The 16,402-nt window shown below is 39.1% G+C and overlaps 1 protein-coding gene across 2 annotated transcripts in view; it reads right to left on the bottom strand.

Annotated features, from left to right (window-relative positions):
* Positions 1–15,988: 15,988 nt before the first annotated feature.
* LOC121443138 (tumor necrosis factor receptor superfamily member 27-like) overlaps positions 15,989–16,402 on the bottom strand; it is a 46,406-nt gene continuing 45,992 nt past the window's right edge. For both annotated transcript variants that reach the window (XM_041644818.1, XM_041644816.1), the window contains exon 8: positions 15,989–16,189. The gene's annotated coding sequence lies outside the window, so the exon portion shown is untranslated. The remainder of the gene's footprint in view (positions 16,190–16,402) is intronic.

Raw genomic sequence — 16,402 nt, 5'->3', positions numbered from 1 at the left:
TAGGAAAAAAGTCATTCTTGGCAGTGTAAAATTAACCAGCTACCCATAAATGGTGATGCCATGGACCCTAGAGGAGAACTTAGCTATTGCCAGTTTCCTAAACCAGGGTATTTTCTAAATTTTGCACCTATATACTTATTGTTATATTCTCAGATATGTGTAGGTCTCTTCCCTACATCAAAGAAGCCTCTTCTTTTTTTCAATAGACAGGGGATCATCACAAGAAGCCACAACTGGTCAAAACAAAAAGATCAACTGACCATGGGGTTCTAGTCTGTAATTAGTACATTTAATTAATTTATACATAGCCCTTATAGTTAAGGCTTAGGGAATGTCACTAAAGAGGGAAGGGAAAATTGAAAATGCTAGAGGACCAGGACATTTGCTGTGATATAGTCTTTCTTTTAAAAAATTAAGAAAGAAATAAAGGAAGGAAGAAAGGAAGGAAGGGAGGGAGGGAGGGAGGGAGGGAGGAAGGAGAAAGGGAGGGAAAAGTAAATAAGAGGCTAGGATGAGGGTGGTGGTTAGGGTGTATTGGAGAGAGTTGCTTAGAGAAGTGGGAGGTTGCAAATGATAAAAATACACTGTATAAAAATACTCTATTAAAAATCACAAACTATAAAATTTTGTAGTTCCCAAAGGTTTTGTTTAATAAAAATTTCCCATGTTTTGAAAGTTTATCGTCTAATACAAATCCAAAGCTCTATAAAATAAAATTAAGTTATACCCTTTCTTATTCTAAATGAGAAAATCCTTGCATTATAAAGTAACTAGACTTTAGCAAAATCAAAATCAAGCACTGTGGCTATGGAGCCTGGAGCTCATTGTTGAGCATCTGGTTCTCACTGTGTACCGTGTTTTGGCTCAAAAGGCCTTAGACAATCCCAATTTTCGAGCTCTTCCATCTGAAGCCTACATGGTTGTCTCATGGCTTAGACCAGTTCTACTCCACGTTTGCTTCTTCTCTTGGTGTACATCTCAGAATTCTGATATATCCAGTATCCTGGGTTCTCTACTATAGCTGAGGATGCAAGTCCAACAATGGCTTTTAAAGACTTCTCCACAGGTACTTAGCCTTCTTCAGCTTCTGTGTGCTGACCCTAAGAAAATACTTCCCAGAAGATTTCAGCTCAATGCTGATGATCTCTTATAATCAAAGCAGATTTTCTAACCTAGTGGATCAGCGTCCATTGTCCGAAAGATGCACAGCTTTCACCTTAATGATACTGATCTCTTGTTGGGACAGCTGCTTCTTTAGCTCCAGCTAATCAGCAATCAGGGACTGTTAATTTCAACTATTACACAAATAGCCCTAATAAAGTCTTTTCTTCCCTCTGAACTCTCACAAGCAAAACCTCTGCAGTTCACATTCCCTCACACAATAGCTCATTAAACTCTGAGAAACCAGTGGCTTTTACCGCCCAGTTCTCCTGGAAAATAGTCCAAAGGATTAAAAAGCCAAATGATTAGGTCTGTCACAGCACCAGTCCAGTTTCCTGGTACAAATTTCTATTTTACTTTGATTTCTGTTGCTGTGATAAAACATATTGATGAAAAGCAGCTGAGACAAGTCAGGATAGGAACTCAGTGCAGGAGTTTGGGTTGGCAAACCATGGCAGAACGCTTCTTGATGCTTACCTTCAAGTTCTCTCACATACTAATGCTTTGCTAGCTGTCTTCATATTTAAAGAATCATTGTATTTTTAATTATGCATATCTGCCTGGGGGTATGCGCATGTGAATACCAGTACTTGTGGAGCCTGGTGACATCAGAGCCTCTGGAGCAGGCAATAGAATTCTTTGAGAGTGACCTGAAATCTGTGCTGAGAACCAACCTTGGGTCTTCTGCAAGTGCAGTTAGTTTGCTCTCATAACGGTGGAGTCATCTCTCTAGACCCAAGCCCAGCATTCGTAAACTATCCTAGGACCATTTACACACACACACACACACACACACACACACACACACACACACACACGTGTCAGTGAAAGTGGACTGAAACTTTTTTTAATAACTTATTTATTTATTTATTTATTAAAGATTTCTGCCTCCTCCCCGCCACCGCCTCCCATTTCCCTCCCCCTCTCCCAATCAAGTCCCCCTCCCTCTTCAGTCCAAAGAGCAATCAGGGTTCTCTGCCCTGTGGGAAGTCCAAGGACCACCCACCTCCATCCAGGTCTAGTAAGGTGAGCATCCAAACTGCCTAGGCTCCCCCAAAGCCAGTACGTGCAGTAGGATCAAAAACCCAGTGCCATTGTTCTTGAGTTCTCATGATCAGAACAATCCTCACAGACTTGTTGTGCATGGAAGATCGTCTCTGCCTGTTGTTGCTGACTTTTAAGATACAGTAAGAAGCCATAAGCAAAGGGAAGCTGGCAACCTTTAGAAGCTCAAAAACCTAAGGAAATTGTTTTTCCCTCAAACCTGAAGCCAGTAATGTAATCTAAATGATTTTATTTTAGCCTAATAACATCTGTCTGATGTTTGAAAAGTAGAAATGAAATATCATAAACCTTACTAAATTTTTAATTGCATTGTTAAAGTTATTAATTCATGTGGGTTTGTTATAGCAGCAATAACAGCCTAATATTATGATGATTGAATTATGATCAATAACATTTACTAAATACTTACTATGATCTAAGTACTATTATATAATTAAAGAATAGTGAAAAAATAGAAAATAGTGATGATAACAATAATGATTATAATAATTTTTTACTAAGGTTTTAAAATCTGCCACACATTTGTATTGGTTACTTTTTTGTTACTAGCCAAAAGCAACTTCTGGAATACTATTTTAGTTTATGGTTTCCGAGGGCGAACAGTTGATCAGGGCAGGAAGGATAGCAGCATGTAGAAAGCACTGCAGCAGGGGCACGAAGTTGAGAGTTCACATCTTCAGTCTCAAGCAGGAAGCAGGAAGCATGAACTGGATGTATGAACACACAAAGGCTGCCTCCAGAGATCAACTTCCTGTAGTAAGACCACATCCCCAAATAGTGCTAACCAGGAGCCAAGTACTCCAATACCTACGCCTATAAGGACATTTCTCGTCCAAACCACTACAACATAATTCTAAAGTTGTCACATAGCCTATTTTACTTAATTAGTAGCATAACCCAGTAAAATTGATATCATTATTAGTATTTTATGATTATATAAATTCATTAGAAATAGAGAAAATAAAATTGTCAAAGATCACAAACTCGAGAGATACAAAGGTAGAATTATATCCCAGACAGCATTTTCAATATTATAAAAATAGAAATTAGTTTTGAGAATTTATATGCAAGTACCATATTCACACCATTTCCATCCCATTCTTCCTCACTCCATCCAACTCCTCCCATTTTCCACGCACTCCCTCTCATGCTCATGACCTTTTCTTTTTATGTTATTATTGTTATATAAACCGGCTTCCTTTTTAAAGGAATACAGATGGGCATATCAGGTTGTGTTGTTATTATTTAGAACCAGAACTTGAAGTCCTTATTGTTGAAGATACAGAACAGTTCAGACAAAAGACCTTGAATGAACTGAACTAAAATTAACCATAAGCTTCCTCTCTGAAGACTAACTCTCATAGTTTCAAAAATTGCTGTGCAAACTGCCAAGGTAGAAAAACAATCCTACCCAGCTGTATAGATTATGACCCACAACAATGACTAGTCTACTAAGATATCTCCATGGTGCAATAGTGGCATTTTTACCTTGAGCATTATCAACAGCTGTCTAATAAATATGGTCTACTTACTTCATATGAGAGAACTCATACCTGGTACAGTAAACCTAGTCAAGTGTCTGTGGCAAAAAGAGGACATAAACCCTAGAGGAGAACCTATTACTGCTATGTTCCTACACCAATATAGTAACTGGGTTCTAAATACTTACTTTTATATACACAGATACGTGTAGCTTTCACCCCCATTAAAGCCACTTTTGGCAAAAGATGGAAACCACAACAGAAATCTTCATTTCTCTGCATTGTCCTGATGTTTATTTAATTACTTTGGCCACTGTCTATAATTTAATTTTCTTTAAGCTGCATTTGCATACCATTATCATAATTTTTAGTGTAAGAAACACTCTAATTTTTTGATTCATAATCACCCTTGAGAAATCTTATTTATTTTACAACTGACACTGTTTCCCCTCTTTTCTCTCCTCCCAGTCCTCCCCCGTGTACCTTATGCCTCCTCCTGTGCCCTCATCTACTCCTTTTATTTTTATTCAGAGGTGGGCAGGCATTCTATATCAAGTTGAAGCTTGAACAAGACAACCTAGCATGGAGATAAGGGTCCCAAAAGCTAGAAAAAAGTCAGAGACAGCCCCTGCTCCCACTGTTAGTAGTCTCACAAGAAGGCCACGCTACACAACTATAACATGTATGCAGAGGACTTGGTCAGTCTTATGCAGGTTCCCTGGTTGTCTGTTCAGTCTCTATGAGGCCCTATGAGCCCAAGTTAGCTGATTCTGTATGTTACTTGTGGTTTTCTTAATCTCTTTGGCTCCTACAATCCTTCCTCTCCCTCTTCTGCAGGATTTCCCAAAGTCCACCTTTTTTTTGATATTGGGTCTCCATATCTGTTTCCATCAGTTGCTGAATGAAGCCTCTCTGATGACCATTGGACTAGGCACCAATCTATGAATATAGCAGAGTATTATTAGGAATAATTTCATTTATTTTTGTTTTTGCCAGTAATGTTTGGTTCTATCCTGGGTCTCTGGAATGTCTAACTTGTGTGTTCTGGCCCTCTAAGTAGTGTTATGACTGGCCTCCCTCTCCTGTCATGGGTCTCAGGCTGGACCTGTTATTGGTTGGCCATTCCCACAATTTCTGCACCACTGCTTATACTCCAGCACATCTTGTGGGCAGGACAAATTGTAGGTTGAAGGTTTCTGTGGCCGGGATGGTGTCCTATTCCCTCCACTGGAAGTTTCACCTGTTTACAGGAGATGACCCATTCAGGCTCTGTACCTTCCATTGCTAGGAATCTTATCTAGGGTATACATTTTTAACTCAAAAATTTAAAATTGAATATGTTGTTCTCATATACTAGAAAATGCAAAAAGAAAAAATTTCCTTGAGGAATTCTGAAAATTACTTTACCTGTCCACTAGTTAACTTGGCTCATCAGTCTTTTGTGATTCTACATTTTGAAAATGATTATCTTTCACAGAAACAAAATGCAAGAAATGTGAGACTTACTTATATAAAAGAGAGAGATCAGTCTGAAGATGTCAGTTAATAACCCAGTCTTACTTGTCACTGCAGAACATGTCTGTAATTTTAGTACTTGGTAAGGGAGGGCAGACGGTTCACCAGTTAAACACTGTCCTTGCTTCCATAGCGGGACCCTGTTGAGTTATGTGGGGGAGGACAACAGTTAGATCTTATGGTCCTGGAGACAACGGAGACACAACAACCCTGAGGCCACAACTGCAAGCTGACCCCAGCTTAGTCATCCATTCTCATTATGGCAAATGTCGATAGAACATATACAATATGCCACTGTTATAATAAGTGCAGGGATGTGAGTCATCTTATGAACATTTTTTTTTGCCTTACTAAAGAAATATAAAGGTACAAACAGGAAAACTGACTTGAGTTTTAAAGTCAGGTTTATATATAGCAGCCGGGGACACGATTGAAAATGAGCCCATTGATTTCTCAAGTCTGTGTCCTTAGTTACTCACCTCAATGCCTCCTGAATATTAAACAGTTTGCGCTGCTGGTAGATTGTAGAGGAGAACATGGTAAAGGATTAATTGTAGGCAGCAGTCTTTGATGTTATGAACATGTGGTATCATTCTGCTTCTGCCACTTCCATGCTATGTGACTTAGGAATGGTTGTTAAACTATTCTGCTTTAGATCTAACCAATTAAAAATGAATTCAGTTATTTCTACCCTCATCTTCTTCAGTTAGAAATCAAACATGAAATGTGATTTAAGGATAAATGAGATGATGCCAAAAGGAAAGGCACTAGACAAATGACGGTAGTGGAGTTCAGGGTTTGACATGGAATTTATTTATACCTAGAACGGCATTTGTCAAGCTTGTTTGCATTGAGAAATGTTTTATTGCCAATGCAAAGACTCACAACTGGTAAAATTGCTGTCAATTACTGACTGTGAGTGTTCATCCTTAAATGTGACATCATTATCAAACCCCAAGGTTCAGGGAACATCATGGAAGAAAAGGCAGAAGGAGTTTAAGAGTTGTAGAATATGGAGGAGTGCTGTGAAATATTATCTTCTGCTTTTGATAAGGCTATTTTACTCACAGCAGCTGGGGTTACAGACCCAAGATTAAGATGAAGCCGGCTAAAATTCTCGCATGGAATGGAGAGAGGCTCACAAGAGCCCATCCCTAATTAAGGAGTTCTCAGCAGTTGGTAGGGGCTGGAAGATGGAAGTCATCATTCCTTGGGAGTATGTTCAATGGTAAGATGCCATGCCTTGGTAGGCTGGCTCCACACTTATGCATATATGGGCAATGCTATTTGGTTTAAATAGGTTAAAAAATAAAAACTAAAAGCAAAGGAAAGGAACAAGATGCTGGAAGGGCAATGTGTTGAGTGGGAACTTGAATATATATGCACTGGTTGAGACCTAAGAAAATCAGGAAGCCTTAGCTGAGATGGTAACATTTAAGAAGAAACTTAAAACACAATATTAGTGTCGTAAATTATGGTACACAGAGGAAATAATAATCACAAAGGTTCTGCAGTGTTATGGGATGATTGATAAATAGGCAACGGTGACCAGGGTGGTTGTCACAGTGACTAAAGGTAGAAGAAATGAAAGTAAGAAAGGTTACAAGGAGCTTGGCACAAAAACTGAAGGACATAACTCACCCTGTTATTACTGCCGGTTGTTGTTGGGGTCAAAGTGTTTCACTCAGCCTCCTATTATACCCTTGAGGTGAGAGACCCCTCTTTACTCTTGGTAACGTGGAAGTTTGAAAATCTTTCTGAAATTTTTGTAAATACTAATCTGGTCAGAAGACGGTAACCTATTACTATTCCCTCGATGACCACCACTGACACTTGTAAATGGAAAGATACTTTGTTCAGGCTTTCACATAAATGCCACTAACAACTACTAGCAGGGCTGGAAGTGAGAGGAGAGTTCTGTAGCTACATGGCAAGGTGAAATCCCAGACTCATGCTAGGCTTCCACTGATACCTTAGTGAGATGCAGGTACTGACAAAGTCTCTATGCTGCATTTGGCCTTGTTAGGTAGTAGCCTGGCAGGATGGAAAAAAATATGTCATTCTTTTCCATCCTGCCAGGCTACTATCTAACAATATGCCTTGACCCCCAATCACACTCACTTACTGGAAAGGGTAGGAAAAAATAACAATTTTTCTGTATTTGGCGTAAGTAGTACAAATATTGCTGACAGTGATGTCATTTGGCTAGGCTGCACTTTGTTTTAGATTTTGCCTTGAAAAAAACAAACAAGCAAACAGACTCTCTCTGAGAACTTTGATAGTCTGTGATCATTGCAATTTGTGTGTTGGCTTTCCTTCCCCCCATCCTTCACCATATACACAATATGAGGGGGGGGTAGTTGAATAAACATTGTGTTTCCTAATGCCTGTAACTGGGAGGCATCCGTGGAATAGAAGAACACACTTAAGTCTAAGGGGCATACAGACATGAGCTAGAATTCCAGAACATCATTTAATGTCATATGAAATTTGAAATCAAATGTAATTTATACACTGGTAATGCTGAAGCATGCATGGACAGGCAGCCCGTATATTGCGATTCTGTTGAATTTGTCCATATTGGGTTTCATGATCTAAGTTGATTAGGACAGCTGACCAGGTCTCTTCCTCAATAATGTCATATAACCATCAGAAAATCATTAAATCTGTCAGAATTTCAGTTTTCTTCTTTATAAAATGAAGATTTCCATGGGCAAGTACGATCTATATCATGAGGTTTTGGTTCAATGAAATATAAGGTATTGATTAATAGGTAGGGTCAACTCACATAAGAGTGTCCTTTAGTTTTATTTTTAAATGTCTTTGAGAAACACCATGACCAAAAGCAACTCCAGGAAGAAAGGGTTTGTTTGGCTTACATGTCCAGATCCACCACTGAGGAAAGTCAGGGCAGGAACAATAACTGGAACCTGGATGTAGAAATTCGAAGCAGAGGCTGTGGAGGAATGCGTCTGACCTCCCTGCCTTACGCAGTTTTCCCTTTTGTACAGCCAAGGACGACTTGCCCAGGGGTAGCATCACAGATAGTTAGCTAGCCTCTCCCACATCAAGGGTTAATGGAGAAAATGTCCTGCAGGCTTGCCTATAGGCCAGTCTGAGAGAGTCTTTTCCTCAATTGTGGTTCATTCTCTGATATTCTAAATTGTCTCAATCTGACAAAAAAATTAATCAGTACACTAACTACCACATACGAATACTCCATTCCACTTCATTGTCACTGTGCTATTACTTACAAAGGAACTATTAAGGAATGGAATCTGCTTTTCCATGAGAAGTGACAAGGATAAAAGCTTAGAGGATGATAGCTCTGCAGCTGAGCAAGTTCCCTAAGATGCCATTTTGTTCAGAAAAAAAAAACAGCACTTAAAATCCCAATATTCATGTATACATTATTTCTCAGTCCTTAAAAGGCTAACTTTTCAGTATATAGAAACCTACCAGTCACACTATGAACATAAGTAGTGTTACTAGTCCAGAAGAATGTAAGTGCTCCCAGTAACTAATAAAAAGATTAATAGCAATCTAAAAATTCCATGTTTAATGTTTTGATGACTTTACTGCTCTTATCCATCTGTTCAGAGATCTAGTTTCCCCACGTCATACTAGCATAGAGTAGGAGTTAGTTCATTGGCCTGTGACTAGCACAGGCACACAGTGACCTCAACTCCAGAGTGGACAAGGTGACTGCTCACATATTAACTATTTCTGTGCCTCCATCTCTATGTGTATATTTGCGGATTTTATCCTCTTCGCTACAGAAGCATTCCTAATTTTAATCAAGTGAGAATATAAGACCCTACATGTTTTTACATCCAGAAACAGGACAGTCTCGCCACAGTCCCCAGCCTCTCAACAACTAGTAATTGCAAGGAAATCAATATTTTATGGAATGATAATGTTAATATGCCTCACTGTGAACTGTACTGGTACTTCTTTTGATTAACATATGTTTTCTTTGTGCAATCCTACAACTGTAGTGACTTCCCCTGATCTTCCTCCTTTGGTCTGAGACATGTGCCTAAACCTCCCTCTAAGTTCATTTTTCTCTTTCTCCCTGGCTATGTAGATAGTTCAAAAAGAATAGAAAATCGGTGTTTCGGTTTCTCAGGAAATTCGGGATCAACTTACCCCTGGACCCGACCCAGCAATACCACTCCTGGGAATATACCCAAGAGATGCCCTATCATATGACAAGAGCATTTGTTCAACTATGTTCATAGCAGTATTATTTGTAATAGCCAGAACCTGGAAACAACCTAGATGCCCTTCGATGGAAGAATGGATGAAGAAAGTGTGGAATATCTACACATTAGAGTACTATGCTGCGGTAAAAAACAATGACTTCTCAAATTTTGCATGCAAATGGATGGAAATAGAAAACACTATCCTGAGTGAGGTAACCCAGACCCAAAAAGATGAACATGGGATGTACTCACTCATAATTGGTTTCTAGCCATAAACAAGGGTCACGGAGTCTACAATTGGTGATCCCAAAGAAGCTAAGTAAGAAGGTGAACCAAAGGAAAAGCATATAGTTGTCCTCTTGGCTATGGAAAGTAGACAAAATTGCCGGGGAGAAAATTGAGATCTTGGGGGTGGGGTGGGATGGGGGTAAGGGGAGATGGGGAGAGAGGGGGGAGAGGGGGAGAATGGGGGGAGCTTGGGGAAGGGGGAGGATTGGGATGAAGGAAGGTTGGATGGGGGAGCACGGAAGCACGGTTCTTAGTTAAGGGAGCCACCTTAGGGTTGGCAAGAGACTTGAATCTAGAGTGGCTTCCAGATGCCCAAGCCGAGGTCCCCAGTTAGTTCCTTGGGCAGCTGAGGATGGGGAACCTGAAATGACCCTATCCAATAGCAATACTGACGAATATCTTGCATATCATCATAGAACCTTCATCTGGTGATGGATGGAGACAGAGACAGAGACCCACACTGGAGCACTGGACTGAGCTCCCAAGGTCCCGATGAGGAGCAGAAGGAGGGAGAACATGAGCAAAGAAGTCGGGACCACGAGGGGAGCACCCAACCACTGAGACAGTGCAGCTGACCTATTGGGAGCTCACCAAGGCTAGCTGAACTGTGACTGAAAAAGCATGGGATAAAACTGGACTCTCTGAGCATGGCGAACAATGAGGGCTGATGAGAACCCAAGGACAATGGCACGGGGTTTTGAACCTATGTAATGTGCTGGCTTTGTGGGAGCCTAGCCAGTTTGGATGTTCACCTTCCTAGAAATGGACGGAGGGGGGAGGACCTAGGACTTACCACAGGGCAGGGAAATCTGACTGCTCTTTGGACTGGAGAGGGAGGGGGAGAGGAGTAGGGGGAGGGGGAGAAGGGTGGGAGGAGGGGGAGAAGGGTGGGAGGAGGGGGAGAAGGGTGGGAGGAGGGGGAGGGAAATGGGAGGCTGGGAGGAGGAGGAAATTTGTTTTTTTTTTCTTTTCTCAATAAAAAAATAAAATAAAATAAAAAATAAAAAAAAGAATAGAACTGAACACATCTCTTTTCTTTTTTTATTCTGAATTGAGTAACAAAGTAGTGTATGAAAGAGAGAAGAAAAGGGGAAGGGAAGGGAAGAGAGACCAAGAGAAAGGAGAGAGAGAGAGAGAGAGAGAGAGAGAGAACAGACTCAGTCCTGACAATGAAGATATATGGAAAGTACTTAAATTTACAGTATTTTACATGATAAACTTCATTCATTTCAAGTGTGTCTTCCACAATTTGGGGGGAGGGGATTAAGACAGAGTCTCTCTGTGTAGACCTGGCTGTCCTGGAACTTGCTCTGTAGATCAGGCTGGCTTCTACCTCAAAGATCCAGCTGCCTCTTTGTCCTGTGTCCTGGGATTAAAGGTGTGTGCACCATTACCATACGGCTGCTGGTTTGCATCTTTAAATAAATTTCCTGAGAAGAACAGCTACCACCATAGCATTTTTATCTTCTAGATAAGATCGTATATGACTATTAACATTTAGTTGTTTCTCTTGTACCCGTTACCAAGAGACCAATAATTTACCTTCTGTCACCACTAGTTTACACTGCACAAACATTTAATATAAATGTAACTATGTAACATGTGCTTTCTGGTACCTGGATCCTTTCACGTTGTATAATTTGAGATTGAACTCTGGCATGTCATCTGTAAGAATTTAAGTTAATTGTTGTTTAATAACATGTTGTATTACAATTTGTTTATTCATTCATCAATTTATGAAATTTGGATTGTTTGAATATTATGAACAATGTTTATAAAAGTGTTTAGTCAAGGTATTATGTGTACAAGTTTTTAATTACCTTCAGAATATATAGATGAGTAGAATTATTGAATATATGACAACTGAAGCTGTAAGTTTTACAGGAACCACCAGACTGTTTCAAATGGTCATACCATTTTCCAATCCCACCAACAATGTATGGATTTTCTCCTTTTTTTCACATCCTTGTCAGTATATATTTTATTAGGATTAGACAATATTTGAGATAGGAAGAAATTTAATTGTTCTGGTTTAAAATAAAATTATAGGAGTGAAGAACATTTCAAATCAAATGTTTGTCCTTTAGCAGTCCCTTGAAACAAATAACATTGTAAACAAAAATACAGTCCAAACAATGGGAGGTAATGCTCTCAAGAGGCAATCTTACTGATGGTGTAGTTTGTGTGTGTGTGTGTGTGTGTGTGTGTGTGATGTGTGTTTTTCCCTATTTTTAAAACAGTGTGACCAAATAGGAATTTGGTTCTTTCCTCCAAATATATGCATGCAGTCTGAAGAATATCTAAACCTTCTTAAGAATTATAAGTTTAGAACATAAAATTGTCTTGTAGATCTGTAGTCAGACAAGACTATAAATGTCATAAACAATTCAAAAGCAGGATAATTTAGACTATAACTCAGATCTCCTGAGTTACAAGTCAGAATCTCCATAGCCCTGGTGCTACACCCAATGATTAGAAACACATTTCTTCCTGTACTGACTGAGCAGACACAGAAAACAACCAAATGAGTCACCACAGTTCCCTGAAAGCAGAGGAATAAACAAGACATTTGAATGTACATCTGTTTATTGATTCATATGAATTGTTTGCAGATTTTCATAATCCAAACACAACTTGTCAGTATCCACACATGCATATGGCTCAAGATTTGACAAAATCTTTATAAATAGCTCATTTAAGGAAAACAATAATTAAAATCTACCTACATTAAACACAAAATACCAAAGACCTTGGTAATAAATTGAGAGGGGTGTATGAGGGTGACATCTCAGTGTGGCAAGGCTGTTTGTTGGGGAGAGTGGTATAGTACTGACATTTTTACTTAACCTAATATTAAGACCCTTAAGGAAGAAAGTTGACCTTCCATACTACTTACATCCTTTCAAAATTCCAGTGAAACTGTAAATGGAGGAAAAAATTGAATACTGAAACCTGACTCACCTCCATTAAACACCTACTTCTGCCATGTAAACAAAAATCAGCTTTCTTTTTCCAGATCAAATATGTAAAACTAGAATACTTTCTAGGCTCAGAGTTATGTTGAATACATGTTTAATAAAGTCTTCGACTGACTTATACTCCCAAGTAGAAGACACATAAAAGCAAAGTACTCAAAGTTGTCCCACTTTATAAGGACACTTCTTGAGCAAACATGCAACTATTTATTTGGCCATGGCCAAATATCAATTATAAAGAAAAAAAAGCACCCTTCCCTTTTACCCGAGATACCTTAGAAATCAAATAAAAACAAAACTTCTCCATATTCTAATTACCAACTCCAACTGTTAAATTTAAGAAAATTGGAACCAAGACGGTTCTTAGTATGATATATACATATACATATACTGGCTAAGGCCTTGCTCTGTAAAAGCACAGTGTGGTGGGATGCCTCGGTCATTCAATCACATCATTTTTGCTGTGCTATCATCACAATCCTTCTCACTGAGAAGCAGTGACCAACTTGAGTTTGAAGCAGTGCCAGGCACATGGTGACCTTTCGACAGTTGGAAACTACTTAAGTTCAGTCTACCTTAGACTGGGTGTTAGTTCTTCTCCATCAGAAGTATAGATATGACTAATTAAAGTTAGAGAGATAAGAATAAACTGTCCCAGAAAAAAAGTACAGAGTGCCCAAAGACCAAGGCCTAAACCTTGGCTCACACATATTTGCTAATGCTTACATCAGACCAGGTTGCCTGATGCAGTTTTGTGAGTCATTGCTTCTAATCCCCTGCCGAGTACAATGGGACCTTTTAGCATTTTTCTCCCATGCTTTTAACACACTTATCAGTGGTTTGACCTTAAGGCCCTTAATCAGTGGTTGTGGATGAGTTGTTAATAAAGATATACTTAACAGAATCTTCAAAACAGAAATCTTGTAGAGAATAATCTCTGTTAGTGGTAAGACCTGGTGGTGAAGTTCATGTTTTCTTTTAACCACCAAGCACTTTAGGAATAGAAACTAGCTATAAAAGATTCAGAAAGATTTTGAGATAATAAATAATAATATAATCTCCACAGAAAATCTTGTTTCTCTCTGTTCATGAAACGAATAGAGAAGAACTAAAGGCAAAATGAACCTTTAAAAAGAACCAAATGGACAGCACACTAGGTATCAAACTGACATGTCAAAAGCAATACCCATCCATACCTTGGGGCATCTTTCCCATTTTCACTTAACTAACCCTAAATATGTTGGGGTTATTGTATTGAAATTGTATTGAAGCACCTTCTGGATGCTTGTATTGAAAGCCCAGACATCAAAAAGGGAAAAACTGACTCAAAAATATTCTGTAGAGTCCTGAAAGATTAAACTTCAGTCTGAATTCCTGCTAGGGCTAGAGAGATATAGAATTTCAAATAGATAAGGCCCAGGAGACCCATATGAAACTTCCTTTCTGTGTTAAATGGTTCAATTCAGGACCATTGCTCTTTGACTATCCGCTGGACCTTCTGGCAGACTCACAGAATCCTATGAGTCCAAGGACCCAAGAATTAAGTCAAAAAATCTTATAAACTGTATTTAAAAGTTAGTGGTAGGAAATGCAAGAAAAGGTCCTAAGATGAGCTCATGTAACATTTTCCAATGGAAAATTCCACTACAGTTCCTGTAGCACTAGCAGATTCTGGGATCTATTGAATTATTTGGTGGCAAAAATGTTTTTGTTTCTTCTTTACTACAATATTTTCCTTCTTTCCTCCACCAATCTCTTTCTTCTGTTTGCTAGGATGGAATCTAGGTCCTTGTTCATGCTAAAGGCAAGTACTCCATCACTAACTAAATCCCTATCCCTTGGGATTTTGAGAAAGAGTCTTGCAGTGCACTGCAGATCTGCTTCAAAATGCTGGTACTTCTGCTTCCTTTATATTAAGAGACTACTTGCATGCATCCAAGCCCTATTCTTGTACCTTTGAAAACCCATCAGGAAGCTTCCAATGAGGAGAAAAGACTGAATACATTCAAGCCTTGTTATGCACTCCTATTTCACTGAGTAACCCCTTCACTGCCTTTATCAAAGCCTGTATAATGAACTACGGAGATGACAGCTCTGATGTGAATAACAGAAAGGGAAGCACCATATGTGAAGTAAATCTTAGCATCTTTGACCAAAATGATTGTGCTTATCTTTAAGTTTTTGTAATAAATTAAGTCACATCAGCATTGTGGAGTGTATATAAAACTCCCAAGCAAAAAGATCCAGATTCTGTACTCACTTGACCGCTTTCCCCCATCTAAACCTGAACCACCAGGAGGGAATAGGCATGAAAACTAGTGGCTCTTTTTGGAATAAGGTGATACTTATAACCAGTATGGGATGCTCACATCTAAGTCCTGAGGGTCACATCTGCCATGTTCCACAGAAAGGTCATGAAGGAAAAGGCTTCAGTTCATACTGAGAAGCATGTGAAACTGGAGGTTTAAGCTTAAGAGAAATGGACTGACTATTCTCTAAGCCAAGAAAGCACCAAATGGTCCCCTTTGCTCCTTACTGCTCTACTCCTGCTCCTCAGAAACTTGACAGTCAAGACCGGACTGGGAGGGAAAAGGGTAAGAATATTAGAGTAATAAAAATGGAAAGACATTTAAGAAAAAGGTAATTTTAAAATCTAAAAGACACTAATTTGAATCCTAGCAGAGACTATTGGCAGCCTAATCTTTGAGAATGCAGACTCTAGCAAACTCTGACTTCAGAGCAATCACAGGCACAGAAATCTAGGACATGAATTGTAAAATTAAGGCTTCAGACCTCAATCATATCTCTTTTTATATATTCTCCAACATTCTCTCTCTCTGTGTGTGTGTATGCATTTTCTGTGTGTGTGCATGTGTGTTCATGCCTCCCCCATGATCTCTCTCTCTCTCTCTCTCTCTCTCTCTCTCTCTCTATATATATATATATATATATATATATAGATATATATATATATATATCCTTCCATTTTATGTGTATGCATGAGTGTGTGTGTGTGTGTGTGTGTGTGTGTGTGTGTGTGTGTATTAGGGGAGAGAGTCAAAGCAGAAAGCTAAATTGAAAAGCACTTTATTTTTCTCTCTAAAGTGGTATATAGATGTCAACAGAATTCTGTAAAACCCTTTCTCAGATCTACCTGACAAAAAATATAAGAAGAAAAAATATACAGGCAGGAAAATTTGACCTTGTTTGTTGTTATTCCCCCCACCTCTATAATTAATTAACTGGCCCATAGCCATTTTCATGGCTATGAATTCTGAGTCCCCAGACTAACAGAAGAAAACAAAAAAATGTTCAAGGCCAGTCTTGGGAAAATGGTGGGGATTTAATTCTCTTGTAGGATGGGCCCTGTGTACCCCGTTTTTAGAGTACTGATTATTGTGGGGCCTATACCCCAGGCCCATGCTACAGCTGTTGAATAGAAGTAGAGCAGGAAAGTCCAGGAACAATCACTGGCAAGGTTGCCAAGAGTGAAAGAGACCTAGAAAAAGAGCGGAGTAGTTAGAATCCTGTGATGCTGTGTAATCACCACCCTCCTCTTTCTTTTCTCTAAAAGTTCCTGTTTGGACCAGTGATTTAGGGCACAATAGCTGAAATCTCTCACCTAGCCATGGAGATAACAAATCTATCCTATTTCAAACTAGAAAAAACATTTTTTCCTGAAACTGGGTTAAGTTTTAGTACCATGTACTTA

The sequence above is a fragment of the Microtus oregoni genome, unplaced genomic scaffold (genome assembly GCF_018167655.1).
Source record: "Microtus oregoni isolate MIOR12 unplaced genomic scaffold, Mior012 000100F_ref0000014, whole genome shotgun sequence".
Classification (NCBI taxonomy): Eukaryota; Metazoa; Chordata; class Mammalia; order Rodentia; family Cricetidae; genus Microtus; species Microtus oregoni.
Note: the sequence above shows the minus strand (reverse complement) of the source record. Positions and strands in the feature narration are given on the sequence as shown.